The sequence below is a fragment of the Bombina bombina genome, chromosome 1 (genome assembly GCF_027579735.1).
Source record: "Bombina bombina isolate aBomBom1 chromosome 1, aBomBom1.pri, whole genome shotgun sequence".
NCBI classification, from domain to species: domain Eukaryota; kingdom Metazoa; phylum Chordata; class Amphibia; order Anura; family Bombinatoridae; genus Bombina; species Bombina bombina.
This window is the reverse complement of record NC_069499.1, coordinates 321165916-321192831: the sequence shown is the minus strand read 5'-3', so window position 1 is coordinate 321192831 and position 26916 is coordinate 321165916.

Sequence of the window (26916 nt, the reverse complement as noted above, 5' to 3'; positions counted from 1 at the left end):
AATGGACATTAGATAAAAAAAACCTGTTGGGAAAAAAATATTTAATTTAATCAAAACATTGAGGAAAAATAATTAATTAAATTAATAAAAGCCTGTGGGAAAGAATTAATTTAGTATCAATATAACATATAACATAGACTGGTCCATATCGTTATGATGAGTATATGGTATATTGATAGCCTATTGCTAAATTAATTTTTTACTACAGGTTGCTAAATTAATTCTTTCCCACAGGCACACTAACTACCCGGGCACACTAACTACCCCTGGAACAGTGAGTGCAGAGCTCTGGAACATTTTTTGCATATTTTTATTTAGCTCTAGCACCCTCTTTATATCGCTTGCCTCCCACCAAGTCATTTCACTTTGTTTTTTGGGCACTTGCCACTTGTTTTTTGCACTTGGGATTTTGTGTTACTATGGTTGACACGGCATCTGAATATGACATGGATACTGACAATGATCCTGAGCAGGATATACCTGGGGCCACAATATTTGATTTCTCTCAAGAGGATGCAGATCGCATCAGATTTGCTGCATTGCCAGCCAGAGACACTAAGGAACAACCTGACCACTTATATGCCAAATTACTCAAATTGAAAAAGAGATGTACTGATTTGGCACTGCACGGCAGTTTTCTTTCTGAATATCACCATAAGATGTACATACCAAGAGGATTTAGGATGAAGAGTGTGCCAACTATCGGCCGTAATAATGCTGCTTTCTGTGTAAAATGGTGCAGTATATTGAACAAGTGCTCCTTAGACCTCATTCTCCTTGTAATTGAGGAGGTACAAACACTTATGCGAGCAGCTGAGCAGGGGGTTCAGAAATTTGAAGAACAACATAAATTCACCCTGGAAGCTGATACTGTGCATAACTGGCTCACTAAGTTGGAACAACAGGTTACACAATATCAGCTGGAATTGACCTCCTTTAAAAATAGGAAATGGGATATGGTCACTGCTGACTACAAGGACAAGCGGGTTTACCGCTGGCTACTTAGTCCAGAGGAGAGGAGAGTTTTCACTGATGCTCGCCAACTACTGATGTTGCGAACCTAAAAATTTCGCTTCTCGAACGTGGACTCGAACTTCCGCAACTGTTCGCGAACCGGCGAACCGGGCGAACTGCCATTGACTTCAATAGGCAGGTGAACTTTAAAACCAACAGGGACTCTTTCTGGCCACAATAGTGATGGAAAAGTTGTTTCAAGGGGACTAACACCTGGACTGTGGCATGCCGGAGGGGGATCCATGGCAAAACTCCCACGGAAAATTACATAGTTGATGCAGAGTCTGGTTTTAATCCATAAAGGGCATAAATCACCTAACATTCCTAAATTGTTTGGAATAACGTGCTTTAAAACATCAGGTATGATGTTGTATCGATCAGGAAGTGTAAGGGTTACGCCCGCTTCACAGTGACAGACCAAACTCCCCGTGTAACGCACCACAAACAACCGCAAACAGTCCATTTGCACAACCACGAGATAGATAGATTTGATAGACAGATACATAGATTACATAGATCAATAGATGCAATATACATTTGATAGATATGATTGATAGTTAGATAGATTTGATAGATAAATAGATAGATTTAATAGATATATAATTTCCCAGACAGAGAATTACAAGATGTGCGTTCTGGGACCCATGGTAAGGTTCCCAGAGGCAGTTGCGGCACCAGAGGAGGTGTATATGGCATGGATTTTAGGAACCGGGAGATGGAAAAAGATGCTTGGTCGGTCCTCCTACTTCAAATTTGGGGCACTGCGCGTGCAATCTACTGTGGCACCAGATATGAGTGGTGTGTTAAGTAGTACTATTCTGATCAGTTTAATACCTGTTACTCCCCCTATCGGGGGAGGTGTATATGGCATGGATTTTAGGAACCGGGAGATGGAAAAAGATGCTTGGTCGTTCCTCCTACTTCAAATTTGGGGCAGAGTGCGTGCAATCGTCTCCAGACTTTTAGCCGATGGCCATTTGGCCGACGGACATTTGTCTGACAGACATTTGGCCAAAACACAAGTGACTGTCACAAAACAGTTTGGCCACGAGATAGATAGATTTGATAGATAGATACATAGATTACATAGATCAATAGATGCAATATACATTTGATAGATACGATTGATAGTTAGATAGATTTGATAGATAAATAGATAGATTTGAAAGATATATAATCTCCCAGAAGATGCCGCCTGGATGAAGATGTCTACCGGTCCAGATGTCCTCTTCTTGCCGGATAGGATGAAGACTTCGAACCCTCTTCTGGACCTCTTCTTGCCGGATAGGATGAAGACTTCGGACCCTCTTCTGGACGGATCGGTGATACCCGGCGTGGTGAAGATAAGGTAGGGAGATCTTCAGGGGCTTAGTGTTAGATTTTTTAAGGGGTTTTTGTGTTAAATTAATGGTATGTGGGTGGTGGGTTGTAATGGTTGGAGGGGTATTGTATGTTTATTTAAATGCAAAAGAGCTGTTTTCTTTGGGGCATGCCCCGCAAAAGGCCATTTTAAGGGCTGGTAAGGTAAAAGAGCTGTTTAATTTTTATTTTAGAATAGGGTAGGTCATTTTTTTTTATTTTAGGGGGCTTTGTTAGTTTTTTTAGGGGGCTTAGAATAGGTGTAATTAGTTTAAAATTCTTGTAATCTTTTTTTTATTTTTTGTAATTTAGTTTAGTTGATTTAATTGTAGATAATTGTAGGTAGTTTAGTTAATTAATTTATTGATAGTGTATTGTTAGGTTTAATTGTAACTTAGGTTAGGATTTATTTTACAGGTAATTTTGTAATTATTTTAACTAGGTAGCTATTAAATAGTTATTAACTATTTAATAGCTATTATACCTAGTTTAAATAAATACAAAGTTGCCTGTAAAATAAATATAAATCCTAAAATAGCTACAATATAATTATTATTTATATTGTAGCTATATTAGGGTTTATTTTACAGGTAAGTATTTAGCATTAAATAGGATTAATTTATTTAATAAGATTTATTTTATTTTGTTAGATAAAAATGATATTTAACTTAGGGGGGTGTTAGTGTTAGGGTTAGACTTAGCTTTAGGGGTTAATACATTTATTAGAGTAGCGGCGAGGTCCGGTCAGCAGATTAGGGGTAAATACTTGAAGTTAGTTGTCGGCGATGTTAGGTGGGGGGCAGATTAGGGGTTAATACTATTTATTATAGGGTTTTTGAGGCGGGAGTGAGGCGGTTTAGGGGTTAATACATTTATTATAGTGGCGGCGAGGTCCGGTCGGCAGATTAGGGGTTAATAAGTGTAGATAGATAGCGGCGACGTTGGGGGGGCAGATTAGGGGGTAATAAATATAATATAGGGGTTGGCGGTGTTAGGGGCAGCAGATTAGGGGTACATAGGGATAATGTAGGTTGCGGCGGTGTACGGAGCGGCAGATTAGGTGTTAATAATATATAGCAGGGGTCAGCAATAGCGGGGGCAGCAGATTATGTGTTAATAAGTGTAAGGTTAGGGGAGTTTAGACTCGGGGTACATGTTAGTGTGATAGGTGCAGACTTAGGAAGTGTTTCCCCATAGGAAACAATGGGGCTGCGTTAGCTGAACGCTGCTTTTTTGCAGGTGTTAGGTTTTTTTTCAGCTCAAACTGACCCATTGTTTCCTATGGGGGAATCGTGCACAAGCACTTTTTTTAAGCTGGCCGCATCCGTAAACAACGCTGGTATTTAGAGTTGCAGTGGCAGTAAATATGCCTGTACGCTCCCTTTTTGGAGCCTAACGCAGCCCTTCAGAGAACTCTAAATACCAGCGTTGTTTAAAAGGTGTGGGGGAAAAAAGACACGCATAGCTAACGCACCCCTTCTAACGCAAAACTTTAAATCTAGGCGTATGCACTTAACTAGTGCTACATAGTTCAGATAGCACATTCAATGAAAATGGTGTCAAATAATTATTTACATAAATTAGAAAAATAAGGAAAACACTCCAGCAGTCATTATAGAGTTGTGGAGATAAGCGGGTAGACTTTCATCTCTTCTGTTCTGACAGTGTACAGGCTAGAGAGAACGTCTGCAAAACCAACCAGTGACACTTCTGGAACTCTTGTCTGCAGCTGTAAGACGCCCCGCCCCCACAACAACCCGGGAACTGTAGCACATCTCTGAAAGGGGAGGGGGCACAAGTTTTACTTCACTTTTTTAACCCCACACTTTGACTAGACAGTGTTTCAGGGACAGGGAAGCAGATAAATAGCCTTGATCTTGTCCAGTATTTTTCAGTCAGCTCAGTGGCCAGCTCAGGGGGGCCACAGGGGGGGCAAGGGACATTTTTACATGGGCACTGGCCCCGGTAGGCCCCTGTGTAGAACTGCCCCTGATTATGAAAGAAGAATTTGGGGTTTCATGTAACTTTAATTCCTATTATTTGCCACCTATACTACAAGGCAATTATATATTATCTACCTTAAAGAATAATTCTGAAAGTTAATTTTAGCAGTAAACCAAACTCATTAAATAAACATGTCAGAGAACATTAAAAGCAACAGTCATAAGAATTACAACCTTTAAGCTATAAAGTAATTTTAGTTTACCACGTAAATATAAAAGCAACAGAATTATAAACACAACATATACAAAGTCAGGGAGGAAGAAACCTTGACGTGGTCTTGGGCGTGTTTTTGTCTGAGGAAGGGACAATTGTGTGTTTGTGTGTGTGTGTATATATATATATATATATATATATATATATATATATATATATATGATATTAAAAAGCAGCCTATGTCATTTAAATGAGGATATTTGTGAATTTTGAGTTTTGAAACAAAAGCCTATGGCCTCTATTTATCAAAGGTCTTGCGGACCTGATCCAACAGTGCGGATCAGGTCCGCAAGACCTCGCTAAATGCGGAGAGCAATACACTCTCCACATTTAACATTGCACCAGCAGCTCACAAGAGCTGCTGGTGCAACGCTGCCCTCTGCTGACTCGCGGCCAATCGGCCGCCAGCAGGGAGGTGTCAATCAACCCGATCGTACTCTTTAGACCGCTGCTTCACAACTTGTGTTTCTGGCGAGTCTGAAGACTCGCCATAAACACGGCCCCTCAAGCTCCGTACGGAACTTGATAAATATGGGCCTATGTCTCATTATAAAAGGGAAAACTACAAAATAGGTAGGTAAGTGATTAAAGAGTGTAGGGCGGTGTTTATAAACTCCAATCCTCAAATACCTCTAACAGGCCAGATTTTCATGATATCGGAACTAGGCCACAGGTGACATAATCATTTTATCAACAACCATGGCTACTAATCTGCCTACAACCATTTCATCTGATTACGATTTCACCTGTGCTCTAGTTTAGATATCATTAAAATCTGGCCTGTTAGGTATGTTTAAGGACTGGAGTTGAGAGACATTGGTGTGGGGGACAGGACAACTGCTGCTTTGAATGGTACAGGTTTAGTTACCACTCAAGTAATTTGTTTTTTATTTTTTATTTTAATAGTTATGTATGAGAGATCAAATGAAATGTTCAAAGATAAGGTGCATTAATTATTTATGGAAAAATAATAAACAACAATAATCTTTATCACAAAGAGACATGAAATGCAATTTTATTTCTCTTGTATGTTAAACCTCTGCAAAAGTTTCCCACTTCTGAGTAGAAAATGAATTGTGGCATTATTATTGGCACTAGAATTTCATATATGGGAGTCTAGAACATCTACCACTTTATATAATCTTTAATTACAAAGGCCCTTTATGTGCCATTTTTGGGTCACTATTTTGAGAATGTCTTATTCATTATGCCTGTAAAATATTATCATAAAGAATTAGCTGTTAAATATTGTCTCAATATCAGCTAGATTACGAGTTTGGCGTTATGATTGAAAAAGCAGCGTTATAGCTCATAACGCTGCTTTTACCCTAATGCCGCTATTACAAGTCTTGTAGGTATAGGTGTACCGCACACCTTTTATCCTGTCACGCAACGTCAGTACCTTTTTCAATGGGACTCTCATAGCGCCGGTATTACGAGTTTACCTGGGAGGCCAAAAAGTGAGCGGTACACCCTATACTTACAAGATCCGTACCGCCATCGAAAGTCAGCAGTTATGAGTTTTACGCTACAAAGCTGTACCATAAAACTCAAAACTAAAGTGTTAAAAAGTACACTAACACCCATAAACTACCTATTAACCCCTAAACCAAGGCCTTCCCGCATCGCAAACACTATAATAAATGTATTAACCCCTAATCTGCCGCTCCTGACATCGCCGCTAGGAATGGGCGAATGTTTCTAAAAATTCGAAATTTAAAACAAATTTTTATACATTTGTTTGTTCGAATCAAATTTCGAATGTTTATATAACATTCTAACATTCTATTTTCGAATTTTCGTTTTAGAATTTTTCAATAAAATTTGAAAATATTCGTTTGAATAATAGAATGTTTAGCTATGCATTCATTCAATTTCGAAAGGTAATATTCAAATTCGAATATGACATTCGAATGTCACATTCAAATTTCAAATAGTATTTCTAGTCTAATTCTGTGTTTTTTAAATGTAATATTCGAATTCGAATGTGACATTCGAAATTTGAATGCTACATTCAAATGTCACATTCAAATTTGAAATAGTATTTCTAGTATAATACTGTGTTTTAAATGTAATATTCGATTCGAATGTGATATTCGATTCAAATGTGATATTCGATTCGAATGTGACATTAGAATTCAAAATAGTATTTTTAGTCTAATACTGTGTTTTATAAATGTAAAATTCAAATTCGAATGTGACATTCGATTCGAATGTGACATTCAAATTTGAAATAGTGTTTCTAGTGTACAATTGTGTTTTATAAATGTAATATTCGAATTTAAAAGTGACATTCAAATTCGAATGTCACCTTCAAAAAATGTAAATAACATTTGAAAATCGAATTTTTTAGAATATTCGTTCTTATCAACATTCTATTATGTAGATCGAATTTCTACAATAACATTCATTCTAACATTCGAATTCCAATATAAACACATTCGCCCATCCCTAATCGCCGCTACTATTAAAATATTAACCCCTATTCCGCCGCTCCCTGACATTTTCGCCACTATAATAAACCTATTAACCCCTAAACCACCGCCCTCCCACATCGCAAACACTATTTAAATATGATTGACCCCTAATCTGCCGTCCGCCCACACCACCACTATAACAAAGCTATTAACCCCTAAACCGCAAGCCCCTCACAACGAAATATACTAAAATAAACTATTAACCCCTAAACCTAAAGACCCCTAACTTTATATTAAAATTACAATTTCCCTTAAATTACATTAAAACTTACCTGTCAAATTAAATAAATTAATTTTAAACTAACAATTAAAGTAAGATAATTATTAAACTACAATTAATCTAACTACCAATTAAATTAAACTAAACTACACATTAAAAAAATCCTAACACTATTTTAAAAATTACAAAAAGTATATAATTACAAAAAAAAAACTAAATTACAAAAAAACCCACTAAATTACGAAAAATAAGAAACAAATTATCAAAAATAAAAAAAAATTACACCTAATCTAATAGCCCTATCAAAATAAAAAAGCCCCCAAAATAAAAAACCCTAGCCTATAATAAACTTTTGTGGGGCATTGCCCTAAAGAAATCAGCTCTTTTACCTGTAAAAAAATACAAACACCCCTCCAACAGTAAAACCCACCACCCCCACAACCAACCCCCCAAATAAAATAACTATCTAAAAAACCCTAAGCTCCCCATTGCCCTGAAAAGGGCATTTGTATGGATTTGTATGGGCATTGCCCTTAAAAGGGCATTTAGCTCTTTTACATGCCCAGACTATGAATTAAAAATAAAACCCACCCAAAAAACCCTTAAATAAACCTAACACTACGCTACACACACTGTCATGCAAAAGAGACTCGTTAGCTAAGATTATGAACGCACAAGACAATAGAGCCATAGTGAAACTTAAGGCTAAATATTTTATATATGCCAATAAGCCAGATAAATTTTTAGCTCATAAGCTCAGAGAAAAATTTAAATCAGCTAACATACCACTTATTGAAACACAAGACGGCACTACAACTACCCACCCCCAAGAGATAGTGGACACGTTCAGGAAATTTTATGTGGAACTGTACGACGGTCATAAAGTTAACCACAACCCAAAAATAGAGAGCCTCACAAATACTTCCTTAGAAACAATTTCACTAGAAAAACTAATGGAAGCAGACAAAAAAATGTTGAACGAACTCAGAACAAAATTGGAAGTAGTTCTTGCAATTCGAGCCTTAAAACCAGGAAAAGCCGCTGGACCAGATGACTTTCCTGGAGAATATTACAAGCTTTTCAGGAACAGCCTAGTCCCTCACCTAACTAAGTTCTGTAACTATGTCATGAGTGGGTATTCACTTCCCCCCGAACTTTTACAAGTGAAAATTATAGTAATACCCAAACCAGGCAAAAACCCAAAAAAATGCTCTAGTTACCGCCCCATATCCTTGATCAATCAGGACTTGAAGATTTTCACCAAGATTCTGGCCAATAGACTGACACAAATTTTACCTAAACTAATACATAAAGACCAGGTGGGTTTTGTGAGAGATAGGGAGGCCCCAGATAATATTAGACGCCTAGTAAATATAGTCCACTACTTTTGTGAAACAAAAACGCCTTCTCTGCTCCTCTCGCTGGACGCGGAGAAGGCGTTTGATAGAGTTGACTGGAAATATATGAGAAAGATTTTGACACAAATGAACTTTGAAGGCCCCTTTGTGGATGCGATACAGGCCATATATACTGGCCCTTCAGCTCAAGTATCCTCTAACGGCTACAAATCAAAAACATTCCCGATCCTAAACGGCACCCGGCAGGGGTGCCCATTATCCCCCCTGCTGTTTGCGCTATGTGTAGAACCCCTAGCGGCTAAAATAAGAGCTAACCCAAACATATCGGGAGTCAGAGTGGGCAAAACTGAATATAAATTAAGCCTCTTTGCGGATGACATTCTGCTCACCTTGACCAGACCTATGTCATCTTTGCCCAAGCTATATGAGTTGCTGGAGAGTTTTTCGTTAATCTCAGGTTATCGAATCAATGTAGATAAGTGTGAGATGCTGCCGATAAACTTTGAATTGAGAGAGTCAAGACATTCCTTAAAGTACCTAGGAGTAAATTTGACAGCACAGACACAACACCTATATAAAACTTATTATCAACCTATGTTCAAATCCATAAGAAAAGATTTACAAACCTGGAGAAACCATAACTTCTCCTGGGTGAGGAGGATGTCAGCTGTGAAAATAACCATTTTACCCCGATTGCTTTACCTCTTTAGAGCCCTACCCATAGGTGTTATATACCCTGATATTGATAAAATCCAATCTGAAATACTAGCTTTCATACGGGGTAAGAAAATAGCCAGAATAGCGGGGAAAATTATGACTAAACATAAGAGTCTGGGAGGATTGGGAATCCCTAAACTAATAGACTACTACAAAGCAGCTTGACTAGCACAGGATGCGTTGATACTCAGACACAAGGGGGAAGCTCTTTGGATACAATTAGAGTCAGATATAGGACAATGGGATAAACCAGACTCCATTCTATGGAATCATAAAAATACCACATGAGAAGTGAAACAGCATTACCCTATGACAAGCGAGACAATGCAACATATCTGGGCAGAATTAGCACATAAAAAGGGATGTGCCCTATAGGATCACTAATGCGGCCTATTAGATACCTACTACACAGGGAGTCACAAAAAGAAATCAATAAATGGGAAAACAAGGGGTTATACCGAGTGGCAGACCTACTAATACAGAATAAAACAATGTCCTACACCCAAATAAGAGAAAAAGTGTCCCCACTCAGGGTACACTGGTATTTGTATCTTCAGCTGTCTTCATCCATATGAGCATTTCTCCAGACAACACCAACCAGAGGTAGATCCACTTTGGGAGATATATGTAGCTCACCATCTAGACCAAAGCATTCCATCTCCAGACTATATCTAGATATCCAAACACCAAAGACTAAAACTGAAACCGCACTCATGCTTAGATGGGAAACTGACCTTGAGACAACTTTAGAGCCCGACGAATGTTATGAGACCTTTGTAGCAGCTACAAGGGGTTTACTAAGCACAGATCTTAGAGAGAATACACTGAAGACAATGTTTAGATGGTACCTGACACCCCTCAGAACCTCACACATCTCACAAACTAACTCAGGGTTATGTTATAGGGGATGCAGAGAACTAGGTACATTCCACCATATGATATGGGAGTGTGTAAGAGTCCAGGATATATGGAAGTCACTTTTTAACCTGATCAGCTATTTGTTAGATGAACAGATATGGCTTAGCATAGCACATGCACTACTCCACAAATGAATTCAAAAGTACAATAGACCAATAAACACTTTTATCAGAATATTGTGTACAGTGGTGAGGACATGCATAGCAAAACACTGGAAAGAGGGCACACCGACATGGCAGGAAATTAAATGCAAGATTCAGCACACGTACAATATGTATGATCACGCATCATGGTAGCTGGGTACGAAAAACAAGAATGATGAAATATGGTTCTACTGGAACTATAAGAACGGATTTAATTACCCCAATTAAGAATGTTAAACATTGACTAAAGACAAGACAGATAGAAAGATAGGGAGCAAGTAGATACAGGGTAACTTTAGCTTCTATAAGCAATAGATAACCACAAGCTTGGCAGACCACTCTCTGGCATCCAGTTATTGAATACTTCAACCTCGACTTAAGGTAATTAGCGCCTTTTTTTTTTATTATTTTTTTTTTCTCAGGTTCTGTTTACTGTTTAATATAAAAGTTTTCTGTAAAAACTACTATAGCTTCTCAACATTGTAGAAGCAACAATCAGGAAATCCTCACAATTTCTTGGCAGACTTATTGATGTGTACTTCAGTCCGAAAATGACATGCCAAACCACATTAGATTTGTACAATTTGAATAATTTTGTTGTTACATGTATCAATGCTTTTCTTCTCAATAAAAATGATTTAAACATAAATAAACCTAACAATTACCCCCAACGATCCACTTACAGTTACTGAAGTACCGCTTGAAGGATCCATCCAGGCAATCTCTTCAATCTTCATCCAGCCGGTATGCATGGATAAGTGAAGGGTAGATGTGTATGAATGAAGAATGAACTTTAAGTGGATGAAATCAGGTTCAGAACAAGAGTTCCTCCAGACTTGCTCAGCAGTGCAAGAGCATTTTTGCATGTATAACATTTGCTGAGAGTGCCAGGGCTGTAACTGTGTGGGGTATTGCACAGTTGGGGAGGAGCAAGAGTTTCTAGTGCAGAAGAGAGTATTGTTACAGTAGGCTATAGGTAGCAAATTATGGGCAGGTTATAGTAGAAGTGTGAGGAAAAAGATATTGAATACGTTTGGAAAATTAGAGAGGATCCACAGTGTACAGATTTCTATAGGTGTGGGGGTGAGATGGAGGAGTGGGTTTAGTAGATAAATTAAGATTGTAGGTGAGTAGGTGGTGGTTTGAAATGGGAAAAGGGTGACAGGTGAAGTCAGATATAAAGCAGAGGTAGGAAAATACCAGGGCCTCGATCCGATATACAGCGTCACCCGCAAAAGCCGGCAACGCCAAAATTTGCGCGTATTTGGTACCCTATATACGGCATAACCTAGAAGTTACGCTCGTATATTTCTACCTTCGCCCGTAGTTTTTTGGGCCATAGGCAGGTATACCAAACCCGCGCAGTTTGGTATCCAATATACAGCGTAAGTACTTACGTGGAGAAAATGGAGAAATCTTACTCCATTTTCACCTCGCCACAAAATGCAGCCATAGTAAGCTTTACGCTGAGTATTGGAGCCCCGTAACTCCCTAAACTAACACCTAACGCATGCGCAATGTCTATCTACCTGTCAACCGCGATCCCCCGCCGCAATCCCTAATAAAGTATTTAACCCCTAAACCGCCGCTCCCGGACCCCGCCGCCACCTACATTAAAAGTATAACCCCCTAATGTGAGCCCCTTACACCGCTGCCACCTACATTACATACCCCCTAATGTGAGCCCCTTACACCGCTGCAATCTACATTAAACTACCCCTAATGTGAGCCCCTTACACCGCCACCAGCTACATTAAACTACCCCCTAATGTGAGCTCCTACCCCGCCGCCAGCTATATTAAATGTATTAATCCCTAATCTAATCCCCCTACACCTCCGCCAGCTATATTAAATACATTAACCCCTAATCTAATCCCCCTAAAGTAATCACCTCTTTTACCAGCCCTTAAAAGAGCCTTTTGCGTGACAATGCCCCAAAATAACAGCTCTATTGCCAGCCCTTAAAAGGGCTTTTTGCGGGGCATGCCCCAAAGAAATCAGCTCTTTTACCAGCCCTTAAAAGGGCTTTTTGTGGGGCATTGTCACAAAGAAATAAGATCTTTTACATCTAATCTAAATTCCCCTACACCGCCGCCACCTATAATAAATGTATTACCCCCTAATCTAATCCCCCTACACCGCCGACACTTATATTAAATAGATTAACCCCTAATCTAATCCCCCTATAACGCCGCCAGCTATATTAAATAGATTAACACCTTATCTAATCCCCCTACACCGCCACCACTTATATATTAACTATATTAACCCTAATTATATTAGGGTTAATATAGTTAATATTGTTATTATATTATATATATTATATATATATATATTAAGTATAATAACCCTATCTAACTCTAACATCCCTAAATAAATTCTTATTAAAATAAATCTAATTAATATTATTAATTAAAATATTCCTATTTAAACCTATATACCTACCTATAAAATAAACCCTAAGATAGCTACAATGTAATTAATAATTACATTGTAGCTATTTTAGGGTTTATATTTATTTTACAGGTAACTTGGTATTTATTTTAACTAGGTACAATAGCTATTAAATAGTTAATAACTATTTAATAGCTACCTTGTTAAAATAATTACCAAGTTACCTCTAAAATAAATCCTAACCTAAGTTACAAATACAACTACACTATCAATAAATTAAATAAACTATAAATATCTAAACTAAAATACAATTAAATAAACTAAATTAAATTACAAAAAAATAAAAAAATTATAAGATTTTTAAGCTAATTACACCTATTCTAAGCCCCCTAATAAAATAATAAAGCCCCCCAAAATAAAAAAATTCCCTACCCTATTCTAAATTTAAAAAGTTAACAGCTCTATTACCTTACCAGCCCTTAAAAGGGCTTTTTGTGGGGCATGCCCCAAAGAAATCAGGTCTTTGCCTGAAAAAAAAAAACAAAATACCACCCCCAACATTACAACCCACCACCCACTACCCCCCTGAAGATCTCCCTTCCTTGTCTTCACCCAGCCGGGCCAAACTCTTCATCCGATCCGGGCGATGTCTTCAATCAAGCGGCAGAGAAGAAGTCTTCCATCCGGGCGATGTCTTCAATCAAGCGGCAAAGAAGAAGTCTTCCATCCGGGCGATGTCTTCAATCAATCGGCAAAGAAGAAGTCTTCCATCCGGGCTATATCTTCAATCAAGCGGCATCTTCAATCTTCTTTCTTCGCTCCTCCGACGCGGAACATCCATCCGGCACGACGACTTCCCGACGAAGATGGCGTCCGTCGAATTCTGATTGGCTGGATCAGCCAATCGGAATTAAGGTAGGAAAAATCTGATTGGCTGATTGAATCAGCCAATCAGATTCAAGTTCAATCCGATTGGCTGATTGGTTCCGATTGGCTGATTTTTCCTACCTTAATTCCGATTGGCTGATAGAATCCTATCAGCCAATCGGAATTCGATGGACGCCATCTTGGATGACGTCATTTAAAGGAACCTCATTCATCATGCCGGATGGATGTTCCGCGTCGGAGGAGCGAAGAAAGAAGATTGAAGATGCCGCTTGATTGAATATATAGCCCAGATGGAAGACTTCTTCTTTGCCGCTTGATTGAAGACATCGCCCGGATGGAAGACTTCTTTGCCGCTTTATTGAAGACATCGCCCGGAAGGAAGACTTCTTCTCTGCCGCTTGATTGAAGACATCGCCCGGATCGGATGAAGAGTTCGGCCCAGCTGGGTAAAGACAAGGTAGGGAGATCTTCAGGGGGGTAGTGTTAGGTTTATTTAAGGGGGGTTTGGGTTATAGTAGGGGTATGTGGGTGGTGGGTTGTAATGTTGGGGGGTGGTATTGTGTTTTTTTTTAACAGGCAAAAGAGCTGATTTCTTTGGGGCATGCCCCGCATGTGGGTTTTTTTGTAGTTTAGTTTATTTAATTGTATTTTAGTTTAGATATTTGTAGTTTATTTAATTTATTGATAGTGTAGGTGTATTTGTAACTTAGGTTAGGATTTATTTTACAGGTAAATTGGTAATTATTTTAACTAGGTAGCTATTAAATAGTTATTAACTATTCAATAGCTATTGTACCTAGTTAAAATAAATACCAAGTTACCTGTAAAATAAATATAAACCCTAAAATAGCTACAATGTAATTATTAATTACATTGTAGCTATCTTAGGGTTTATTTTATAGGTAAGTATTTAGATTTAAATAGGAATATTTTAATTAATAATATTGATATTAATTAGATTTATTTTAATAAGAATTTATTAAGGGATGTTAGAGTTAGATAGGGTTATTATACTTATTATATATGTAATATAGTAACGATATTAACTATATTAACGCTAATATAATTAGGGTTAATGTAGTTAATATATATAATATAATAACTATATTAACTATATTAACCCTAATATAATTAGGGTTAATATAGTTAATATAGGTGGCGGCGGTGTAGGGGGATTAGATTAGGGGTTAATCTATTTAATATAGGTGGCGGCAGTGTAGGGGGATTAGATCAGGGGGTAATACATTTATTATAGGTGGCGGCGGTGTAGGGGGATTTAGATTAAATGCAAAAGAGCTGATTTCTTTGTGACAATGCCCCGCAAAAAGCCCTTTTAAGGGATGGTAAAAGAGCTGTTACTTTGGGGCAATGTCACGCAAAAGGCTCTTTTAAGGGCTTTTAATAAAGGTGATTACTTTAGGGGGATTAGATTAGGGGTAAATGTATTTAATATAGCTGGTGGCGGTGTAGGGGGATTAGATTAGGGGTTAATACATTTAATATAGCTAGCGGCGGGGTAGGAGCTCACATTAGGGGGTAGTTTAATGTAGCTGGCGGTGGTGTAAGAGGCTCACATTAGGGGGTAGTTTAATGTAGGTGGCGGAGAGGTAGGAGCTCACATTAGAGGGTAGTTTAATGTAGGTGGCGGCGGGGTAGGAGCTCACATTAGGGGGTAGTTAATGTAGGTGGCGGCGGGGTAGGAGCTCAAATTAGGGGGTAGTTTAATGTAGGTGGCAGTGGGGTCCGGGAGCGGTGGTTTAGGGGTTAAAACATTTTTTATTATTAGGAGAGTGAGGGGGGATAGCGCATAGAGGGTTAGACATGTCGGGCTATGTTTGGGAGGCGTGTTAGACAGTACGGGAGATTTAATAATTTAGTCAGGTTTTGTAGGCGCCGACAATTCCTAAAGTGCCGTAAGTCACTGGCAACTCCAAAAATTTGTACTTACGCAGATTTCTGGACATCGCTGGTTTGTCAGACTTACGGCACTTTAGCATCTGACGGCGCCATATATGTGATAGCTCGAGTTGCGAGCTGAAACTACCGGCGGCGGGGGTTCCCTCGCTTGCGCCGCAAACTACCATCTATATCGGATTGCGCCCCAGGTCAATAGAGTGTCCATCAGGGTGAATAATAGGGTTGAGTGTGAGAGACCAAATGAGGATGTGAGAGAAAATGTTTAGAAGCAGCAGGGGCAGATGAGTTACTAATGGGGATGTTGAAGTACCCAAGCAAAATTGTCAAGGAATAGGGAGTTTGGTCCAGGAGGGCCATAGATTACTGCTACTCTGAGAGACAGAGGGGAAAACAGTGAACTTCAAAGGAGGAGGAGGAAATAAATGAGAGTGTAGGCAAGTACTGATAGGTGCAGGAGTGGGAGAGCAAGATCCCAATACCACCACCATGTCTCTCATCTGGTTTAGTGGTATGGCTAAAGTGGTGACCCCCATGTGTGAGAGCAGAAATGGAAGCAGTGTCAGAAGGTAACCAGGTTTTGGTATTGATAAAAGGTTGAAACAAATAAGTCAGGAATGGTTGTAAATTTGTTGCAGACAGAGCAAGCATTCCAGAGAGCAAAAGAAAAGAAAGGTGATAAGCGCTGTGCATAAATGAAAATGAGACTGTTGGAATGGCGTGACCTATAGTTTTTACTGTGGGAGACTGAGATATTGTGGAAGTTTGGTAATTGCTGTGCTCCAAAATCATAGCCATATGTGTGTATGTCTCAAAGGGATATTATCAATATAGAGGGCCTTTGTGTTTGTTGGGTTATGGATCTAACTATTTTTTATTACAGTAAAAGTATTTCTTATTTTATATATTTTAATTTATTGAGCAGGTAGTGTTTGGAGACGATTCTTCCTAACATCCTCCAATACCGTGGGGTTAATGGCAATGTGTTTTGTGCATTACATTTTAGCTATGGAATTCGATAGGGGAAAAAGTACCTGTGAATGTGTCATTAAAGGGACATTCTGGTCAAAAATAAACTTTCATAATTTAGATATAAATTAAAAACAACTTTCCAATTTAATTTTATCATCAATTTTCTTTTCTTGGTATTCTTAGTTGAAAGCTAAACCTAGGTAGGCTTATATGCTAGTTTCTTAGCCCTGAAGGTTGCCTCTTATCTGAATGCATTTTGACAGTTTTTCACCACTAGAGGGCATAAATTCACGTGTGTCATATAGATAACACTGTGGAGTTACCTAGGAGTCAGTACTGATAAGCTAAAATGCAAGTCTGTCAAAAGAACTGAAATAAGGGGGCAGTCTGCAGAGGCTTGGATAGAAGGTAATCACAAAGGTAAAAAGTGTATTAATATAACTGTGTTGTTTATAAACAACTGGGGAATTAGTAATAAATTGATTATCTACCTTTTTAAACAATAAAAATTATTGTGTAGACTGTCCCTTTAAATTTTGAGATTTTGGATCTCAGATTTGCCACAAGTATAGCTACATATTTCACCAAACCGATAACCCTTTAAGGACACAGCTTTCAGTTTGCTCAATTGTTTTATGACGGAAAAATTCTGTCATATGTCCTTAAGAGGATAATAATACATTTGCTGCTGATAAACAATGGAAATGGCTTATTGTGATTGCATTGACAAGGGGCTCCACTGCAGCCATTTGCATACAGATAAATACAGTATAAAGATAGATTGTGATCAACCTCGATGATTTTTGCACAAGTTTTCTTTATCTTGCTTATTACTAAGCTTCTTCTTGTTAGAGCAAGTCAACAGAATAAAATACAAAAATCAAGCTGCTACTTGATTAGAAACTCTTGAAGTTTTTTTTTTATTTTTAAATGAAGTTATCTCTGTAATTTATTCGCCATCATTACACATAATGTAAATCTGTTTTCTTATAAAAGCTTTAAAAATGTCCCATACAAGGCTGCATATTAAGAGGGAGACAGAAATAGTATTTTTTATTTCTTATTTCAAGAAAATATGTTAACAAATAAGCTTTGTGTGTTGTGTTAATTGGGACACAGAATTGCACCTAGTAATTGTGAGCACACAGAGAATAATCTAAGAACTAGTGTTTTATTGAAATAAGAAATATAAATAATATGTAAATTAATATGGATAATTTTCAAAGAACCAATGGAAATCAGTTGTATAGGCATTTCAATCAAATCTATTTTTTAAACTAGCTTTTGCTGTGTCACTCATTCACCACATTACTCAAATTATGATCATAATGCCTAGATAATTAAATTACAGGATGCTTCTTTAAACTTAGTAACCAAAGTAAGCATTGGATCACAATTGCACAGCCTCTAATTTGCAATTAAGGGTTTACTTTGAATAATAAACTAGAAAAAAAAAAGAGTGCAACAAAGACTAAATAAATAAAACTTTTAATACATGAATACATTTGCTACAATAGACAGACATTATCAGAATTAAATGTAATAAAAACAATAAAAACATAGAACACACAAATCCTGCAGACTGTGCCTGGAGTAGATCCCAGCTGCTCAAATTGTTTACCTTAATTGGTGCTTGTATCCTCACTTTAATCCTACTTGTCTTGTGAGAGTGTATCATATGTCACTTGTCACTTGAACCCGAATGTCCTTTAAATCAACATGCTCTCATTGAGCTTTTGTGCCATAGTTTTGCCAATCCCTGCTATTAAAATTAATTTAAAACCGCAGATACACCCTCCTAGAGGGCAAGTGATATGGCTTACAATTGGCTGTATCACTCTATAGTATGACATTTAAGAATAAAAATGAGGGCCCAATGATCTAATGCTGTTTGGTCTGATGATAGCTAAGAAGTCTTGTTAGTACTGGAAGGCCCCTCAATTAATTTAAAAAATACAATTTTAGTTTGAGGGCTGTTTATCTCACTGTGCAGGGTTCTGGATGTGAAGGCAAGACATCTACATTACAATTCAATGCTTAAAAAATGTAATTATTTTTCTCTATACCAGCAATTGTTTGATCATTTAATTCGTAGATGGAAGAGTCTTTCAACAAGTAGAGCAATTAGGTAATTTTTATTAGTTTTTCTATTTTTTAAACTAATATATACTAATTCCAAATATGAAGGAGCTGTGTACTAAAAAAGATATAACACATCAAACTAAAACTGTATTCATTAACATTATTGAATCAATTATTTGTCATATTTTACATATTTTACTACTTTTGTATATTTTGGTTCGGTGGTGGTCTGTGAAAAATCCTTGAGAAAAAAACTCATGAAAAATTCCTATAGTTTTTCAATATAGAATTGTTAATTCTGAACTTTTTGTACTTTAATAAAATAATTAAAGTTTAGTTATTTTATTAGTAAAATAATTCCTGTTTAGTTATTTTAGATCAGCCTTTCAAGGTTCTAGACAGAGAAAAATGACTCTAATCATTGCTTTATTGTTGAATATATTCCCATGTTATTTACACATGTGCTCTCTTATTGCATAAATATTAGCAAGTGGAAAACAGAATTTATGTTTACCTGATAAATTACTTTCTCCAACGGTGTGTCCGGTCCACGGCGTCATCCTTACTTGTGGGATATTCTCTTCCCCAACAGGAAATGGCAAAGAGCCCAGCAAAGCTGGTCACATGATCCCTCCTAGGCTCCGCCTACCCCAGTCATTCGACCGACGTTAAGGAGGAATATTTGCATAGGAGAAACCATATGTTACCGTGGTGACTGTAGTTAAAGAAAATAAATTATCAGACCTGATTAAAAAAACCAGGGCGGGCCGTGGACCGGACACACCGTTGGAGAAAGTAATTTATCAGGTAAACATAAATTCTGTTTTCTCCAACATAGGTGTGTCCGGTCCACGGCGTCATCCTTACTTGTGGGAACCAATACCAAAGCTTTAGGACACGGATGAAGGGAGGGAGCAAATCAGGTCACCTAAATGGAAGGCACCACGGCTTGCAAAACCTTTCTCCCAAAAATAGCCTCAGAAGAAGCAAAAGTATCAAATTTGTAAAATTTAGAAAAAGTGTGCAGTGAAGACCAAGTCGCTGCCTTACATATCTGATCAACAGAAGCCTCGTTCTTGAAGGCCCATGTGGAAGCCACAGCCCTAGTGGAGTGAGCTGTGATTCTTTCAGGAGGCTGCCGTCCGGCAGTCTCATAAGCCAATCGGATAATGCTTTTAATCCAGAAGGAGAGAGAGGTAGAAGTTGCTTTTTGACCTCTCCGTTTACCAGAATAAACAACAAACAAAGACAAGTTTGTCTGAAATCCTTAGTAGCTGCTAAGTAAAATTTGAGAGCACGAACTACATCCAAGTTGTGCAACAAACGTTCCTTCTTTGAAACTGGATTAGGACACAAAGAAGGCACAACTATCTCCTGGTTAATGTTTCTGTTAGAAACAACTTTTGGAAGAAAACCAGGTTTAGTACGCAAAACCACCTTATCTGCATGGAACACCAGATAAGGAGAAGAACACTGCAGAGCAGATAATTCTGAAACTCTTCTAGCAGAAGAAATTGCAACCAAAAACAAAACTTTCCAAGATAATAACTTAATATCAACGGAATGTAAGGGTTCAAACGGAACCCCCTGAAGAACTGAAAGAACTAGGTTGAGACTCCAAGGAGGAGTCAAAATTTTGTAAACAGGCTTGATTCTAACCAGAGCCTGAACAAAGGCTAGAACATCTGGCACAGCTGCCAGCTTTTTGTGAAGTAACACAGACAAGGCAGAAATCTGTCCCATCAAGGAACTTGCAGATAATCCTTTTTCCAATCCTTCTCGAAGGAAGGATAGACTCTTAGGAATCTTAACCTTGTCCCAAGGGAATCCTGCAGATTCACACCAACAGATATACCAAATTATGTGGTAATTTTTCTGGTTACAGGCTTTCAGGCCTGAACAAGAGTATTAATAACAGAATCTGAGAACCCTCGCTTTGATAAGATCAAGCGTTCAATCTCCAAGCAGTCAGCTGGAGTGGGTCGAACGGACCTAGAACAAGAAGGTCTCTCAAAGGTAGCTTCCATGGTGGAGCCGATGACATATTCACCAGATCTGCATACCAAGTCCTGCGTGGCCACGCAGGAGCTATCAAAATCACTGACGCCCTCTCCTGATTGATCCTGGCTACCAGCCTGGGGATGAGAGGAAACGGCGGGAACACATAAGCTAGTTTGAAGGTCCAAGGTGCTACTAGTGCATCCACTAGAGCCGCCTTGGGATCCCTGGATCTGTACCCGTAGTAAGGAACTCTGAAGTTCTGACGAGAGGCCATCAGATCCATGTCTGGAATGCCCCACGGTTGAGTGACTTGGGCAAAGATTTCCGGATGGAGTTCCCACTCCCCCGGATGCAATGTCTGACGACTCAGAAAATCCGCTTCCCAATTTTCCACTCCTGGGATGTGGATAGCAGACAGGTGGCAGGAGTGAGACTCCGCCCATAGAATGATTTTGGTCACTTCTTCCATCGTTAGGGAACTCCTTGTTCCCCCCTGATGGTTGATGTATGAACTTGGCCCTCGCTAGCTGAGGCCAAGCTTTGAGAGCATTGAATATCGCTCTCAGTTCCAGAATATTTATCGGTAGAAGAGATTCTACCCGAGACCAAAGACCCTGAGCTTTCAGGGATCCCCAGACCGCGCCCCAGCCCATCAGACTGGCGTCGGTCGTGACAATGACCCACTCTGGTCTGCGGAAGGTCATCCCTTGTGACAGGTTGTCCAGGGACAGCCACCAACGGAATGAGTCTCTGGTCCTCTGATTTACTTGTATCTTCGGAGACAAGTCTGAATAGTCCCCATTCCACTGACTGAGCATGAACAGTTGTAATGGTCTTAGATGAATGCACACAAAAGGAACTATGTCCATTGCCGCTACCATCAAACCTATCACTTCCATGCACTGCGCTATGGAAGGAAGAGGAACGGAATGAAGTATCCGACAAGAGTCTAGAAGTTTTGTTTTTCTGGCTTCTGTCAGAAAAATCCTCATTTCTAAGGAGTCTATTATAGTTCCCAAGAAGGGAACCCTCGTTGACGGAGATAGAGAACTCTTTTCCACGTTCACTTTCCATCCGTGAGATCTGAGAAAGGCCAGGACAATGTCCGTGTGAGCCTTTACTTGAGGAAGGGACGACGCTCGAATCAGAATGTCGTCCAAGTAAGGTACTACAGCAATGCCCCTTGGTCTTAGCACCGCCAGAAGGGACCCTAGTACCTATGAGAAAATCCTAGGAGCAGTGGCTAATCCGAAAGAAAACGCCACGAACTGGAAATGCTTGTCCAGGAATGCAAACCTTAGGAACCGATGATGTTCCTTGTGGATAGGAATATGTAGATACGCATCCTTGAAATCCACCTTGGTCATGAATTGACCTTCCTGGATGGAAGGAAGAAGTGTTCGAATGGTTTCCATCTTGAACGATGGAACCTTGAGAACTTGTTCAAGATCTAGAGATCTAAGATTGGTCTGAACGTTCCCTCTTTTTTGGGAACTATGAACAGATTGGAGTAGAACCCCATCCCTTGTTCTCCTAATGGAACAGGATGAATCACTCCCATTTTTAGCAGGTCTTCTACCCAATGTAAGAATGCCTGTCTTCCTATGTGGTCTGAAGACAACTGAGACCTGTGGAACCTCCCCCTTGGAGGAAGCCCCTAGAACTCCAGAGAATAACCTTGGGAGACTATTTCTAGCGCCCAAGGATCCAGAACATCTCTTGCCCAAGCCTGAGCGAAGAGAGAGAGTCTGCCCCCCACCAGATCCGGTCCCGGATCGGGGGCCCGCATTTCATGCTGTCTTGGTAGCAGTGGCAGGTTTCCTGGCCTGCTTTCCTTTGTTCCAGCCTTGCATAGGTCTCCAGGCTGGATTGGCTTGAGAAGTATTACCTTCCTGCTTAGAGGACGTAGCCCTTGGGGCTGATCCGTTTCTGCAAAAGGGACTAAACTTAGGTTTATTTTTGGTCTTGAAAAGACCTATCCTGAGGAAGGGCGTGGCCCTTGCCCCCAGTGATATCAGAGATAATCTCTTTCAAGTCAGGGCCAAAGAGTGTTTTCCCCTTGAAAGGAATGTCAAGCAATTTGTTCTTGGAAGACGCATCCGCTGCCCAAGATTTTAACCAAAGCGCTCTGCGCCACAATAGCAAACCCAGAATTTTTTCGCCGCTAACCTAGCCAATTGCAAGGTGGCGTCTAGGGTGAAAGAATTAGCCAATTTAAGAGCACGAATTCTTCCATAATCTCCTCATAAGAAGAAGAATTACTAATAATCGCCTTTCCTAGCTCATCAAACTAGAAACACGCGGCTGCAGTGACAGGGACAATGCATGCAATTGGTTGTAGAAGGGAACCTTGCTGAACAAACATCTTTAGCAGACCTTCTAATTTTTTATCCATAGGATCTTGGAAAGCACAACTATCTTCTATGGGAATAGTGGCGCGCTTGTGTAGAGTAGAAACCGCCCCCTCGACCTTGGGGACTGTCTGCCATCAGTCCTTTCTGGGGTCGACTATAGGAAAACAATTTTATAAATATGGGGGGAGGTACTAAAGGTATACCGGGCCTGTCCCATTCTTTACTAACAATGTACGCCACCCGCTTGGATATAGGAAAAGCTTCGGGGGGCCCCGGGGCCTCTAAGAACTTTTCCATTTTACATAGTGGTTCTGGAATGACCAGATAATCACAATCATCCAAATTGGATAACACCTCCTTAAGCAGAGCGCGGAGATGTTCCAACTTAAATTTAAAAGTAATCACATCAGGTTCAGCTTGTTGAGAAATGTTTCCTGAATCTGAAATTTCTCCCTCAGACAAAACCTCCCTGGCCCCCTCAGACTGGTGTAGGGGCCCTTCAGAAACCATATCATCAGCGTTCTCATGCTCTACAGAATTTTCTAAAACAGAGCAGTCGCGCTTTCGCTGATAAGTGGGCATATTGGCTAAAATGTTTTTGATAGAATTATCCATTACAGCCGTTAAATGTTGCATAGTAAGGAGTATTGGCGCACTAGATGTACTAGGGGCCTCCTGTATGGGCAAGACTGGTGTAGACGAAGGAGGGGATGATGCAGTACCATGCTTACCCCCCTCACTTGAGGAATCATCTTGGGCATCATTTTTACTAAATTTTTTTATGACATAAAATACATATAGTTAAATGAGAAGGAACCTTGGTTTCCCCACAGTCAGAACACAATCTATCTGGGAGTTCAGACATGTTAAACAGGCATAAACTTGATAACAAAGCACAAAAAACGTTTTAAAATAAAACCGTTACTGTCACTTTAAATTTTAAACTAAACACACTTTATTACTGCAATTGCGAAAAAGTATGAAGGAATTGTTCAAAATTCACCAAAATTTCACCACAGTGTCTTAAAGCCTTAAAAGTATTGCACACCAAATTTGGAAGCTTTAACCCTTAAAATAACGGAACCGGAGCCGTTTTTATATTTAACCCCTTTACAGTCCCTGGAATCTGCTTTGCTGAGACCCAACCAAGCCCAAAGGGGAATACGATACCAAATGATGCCTTCAGAAAGACTTTTCTATGTATCAGAGCTCCACACACATGCAGCTGCATGCCATGCTGTCCTCAAAAACAAGTGCGCCATACCGGCGCGAAAATGAGGCTCTGACTATGATTAGGGAAAGCCCCTAAAGAATAAGGTGTCTAAAACAGTGCCTGCCGATATAATCATATCAAAATACCCAGAATAAATGATTCCTCAAGGCTAAATATGTGTTAATAATGAATCGATTTAGCCCAGAAAAAGTCTACAGTCTTAATAAGCCCTTGTGAAGCCCTTATTTACTATCTTAATAAACATGGCTTACCGGATCCCATAGGGAAAATGACAGCTTCCAGCATTACATCGTCTTGTTAGAATGTGTCATACCTCAAGCAGTAAGAGACTGCACACTGTTCCCCCAACTGAAGTTAATTGCTCTCAACAGTCCTGTGTGGAACAGCCATGGATTTTAGTTACGGTGCTAAAATCATTTTCCTCATACAAACAGAAATCTTCATCTCTTTTCTGTTTCTGAGTAAATAGTACATACCAGCACTATTTTAAAATAACAAACTCTTGATTGAATAATAAAAACTACAGTTAAACACTAAAAAACTCTAAGCCATCTCCGTGGAGATGTTGCCTGTACAACGGCAAAGAGAATGACTGGGGTAGGCGGAGCCTAGGAGGGATCATGTGACCAGCTTTGCTGGGCTCTTTGCCATTTCCTGTTGGGGAAGAGAATATCCCACAAGTAAGGATGACGCCGTGGACCGGACACACCTATGTTGGAGAAACATTGATTAATGGTAAGCAGAGATATGACATATTTTCAAGTTCATATTATTATTATTATCATTTATTTGTATAGCGCCGCCAAATTCCGTAGCGTTCATATTAAAAAACAAAACATATCCATGATTATCTAGGGGCGAAAGCCATAATTTGAAGGAAAATATGCTGATTGTTTCTGTTAATTAACAGAACAGAAACTAATTAATTAACAGACACATCAATTAAGCAGTAGTTGGTGCTAACCTTATTTTATGATGATGGGGGGATAAGTGCTCTCTGCTGTTGAAGTTGGTGATCTGTTGAGGATCTGTTGAGATACAATAGTGTTAAGATTCAATTGCCAAGATTATAATTGATGACACTGATTTACCCATTTATGGATGGACATCCGACCTTAAACACTAACCTATAGTCATAACGAGGAGGAATAATTTTAAATTGGTAATACATATGAAACTATTCCACCTGAAGAGTTACTCCTAATAAAATTTATATTGTTGCATTTATTTAATGTTTTCCTATATTTGATCAGATGAGCTAATACATTCTGGTTGACCATTTATAGTAGCAGATGTTTTTCTTAGATAATTATTTTCACCTGATCTACTGTATTGAGAATACCACTGGATCAGTCAACAATATGGTAATAAGAATTATCTGTTTTCACAGTCTGAAGTGATTAGTGATTTGTTTACTTAATCCTTTTTAGGCATGCTGAAATCTTGAACGAATCTATGGTTTTCTGTTAACATACAAGCTCCTGCCAATACGAATGATTTAGAAGATGTTTTGGGTGATAATAATTACATTTGTTCAAATTGTGTATTATTTGTTTTCTCTAGTCGTCATTTAATTCAGTGATTCATGCTTTAACAAAAAACATTTTGGGAACATAGTAGTGTTTTAAAATGATATTTTGATTAAATTGTTATTGCTTGTTACTGATTATTTCTGATTCATATCATACAACTATTTTTGTTTATTAATTTGGTCTTGGTTTAATAGTTAGATTTGACAGAGCTAAAATGTTTCAGGATTTATATGTATTTCCTATTGCAAATAATAGAATTCAGTGGGGTTTTGTTTATTTGCACACAACTCTTCTATGCACGACCACTTACAACAGTGGTAACCACTATTTAATTGTTAAAATATTAATAATTATTGTGTTGTAATGCATACTGTGTGGGTATTAATCTCATATCACATTTGCACACACTAACAAAAATCTTATTACATCTTTAAACTAATTTTGAAATGAGTTTCAAAATCTTTCATCTGGTTTGTTGCATCTAAAAATGTGTTCTAAATATAAGCTCCCTTACATCAGTATAACACTGAAGGAACTTGACAGTACAAAGTTAGTTCCTGTTTGTTACTTAGTGACCCTTGTAATGACCATCTAAGTTAGTCTCTATATAAGTTATAACAATTAAAAAGGTAAGAAAAACCCTTCATACAAAATAAAGTTATAATTATGGTAACCATATAAGTACAGACAACTATTTATCAATATTTCATTGTTTATTGTACACATTATGAGTAGTGAGCCCAAAACTATATATACAATAACTACCACTAATAAATTTGTCCTAACACTTGCTAGACAAAGTTGTGAAGTGACAACCTGGGGGTCGATCCGATATAAATCGTCGCCCGCAAAAGCCGGCGACGCCAATATTTACGCTGATTTGGTATCCTATATACGGCGTAATCTAGAAGTTACGCGCGTATATTTCTGCCGTCACCCGTAGTTTTTTGGGCCATAGGCAGGTATACCAAACCAGCGCAGTTTGGTATCCAATATGCAGCGTAAGGACTTACGTGGCGAAAATGGAGAAAACTTACTCCATTTTCACCTCGCCACAAAAAGCAGCCGTAAGAAGCCTTACGCTGACTATTGGAGCCCCGTAACTCCCTAAACTAACTAGAA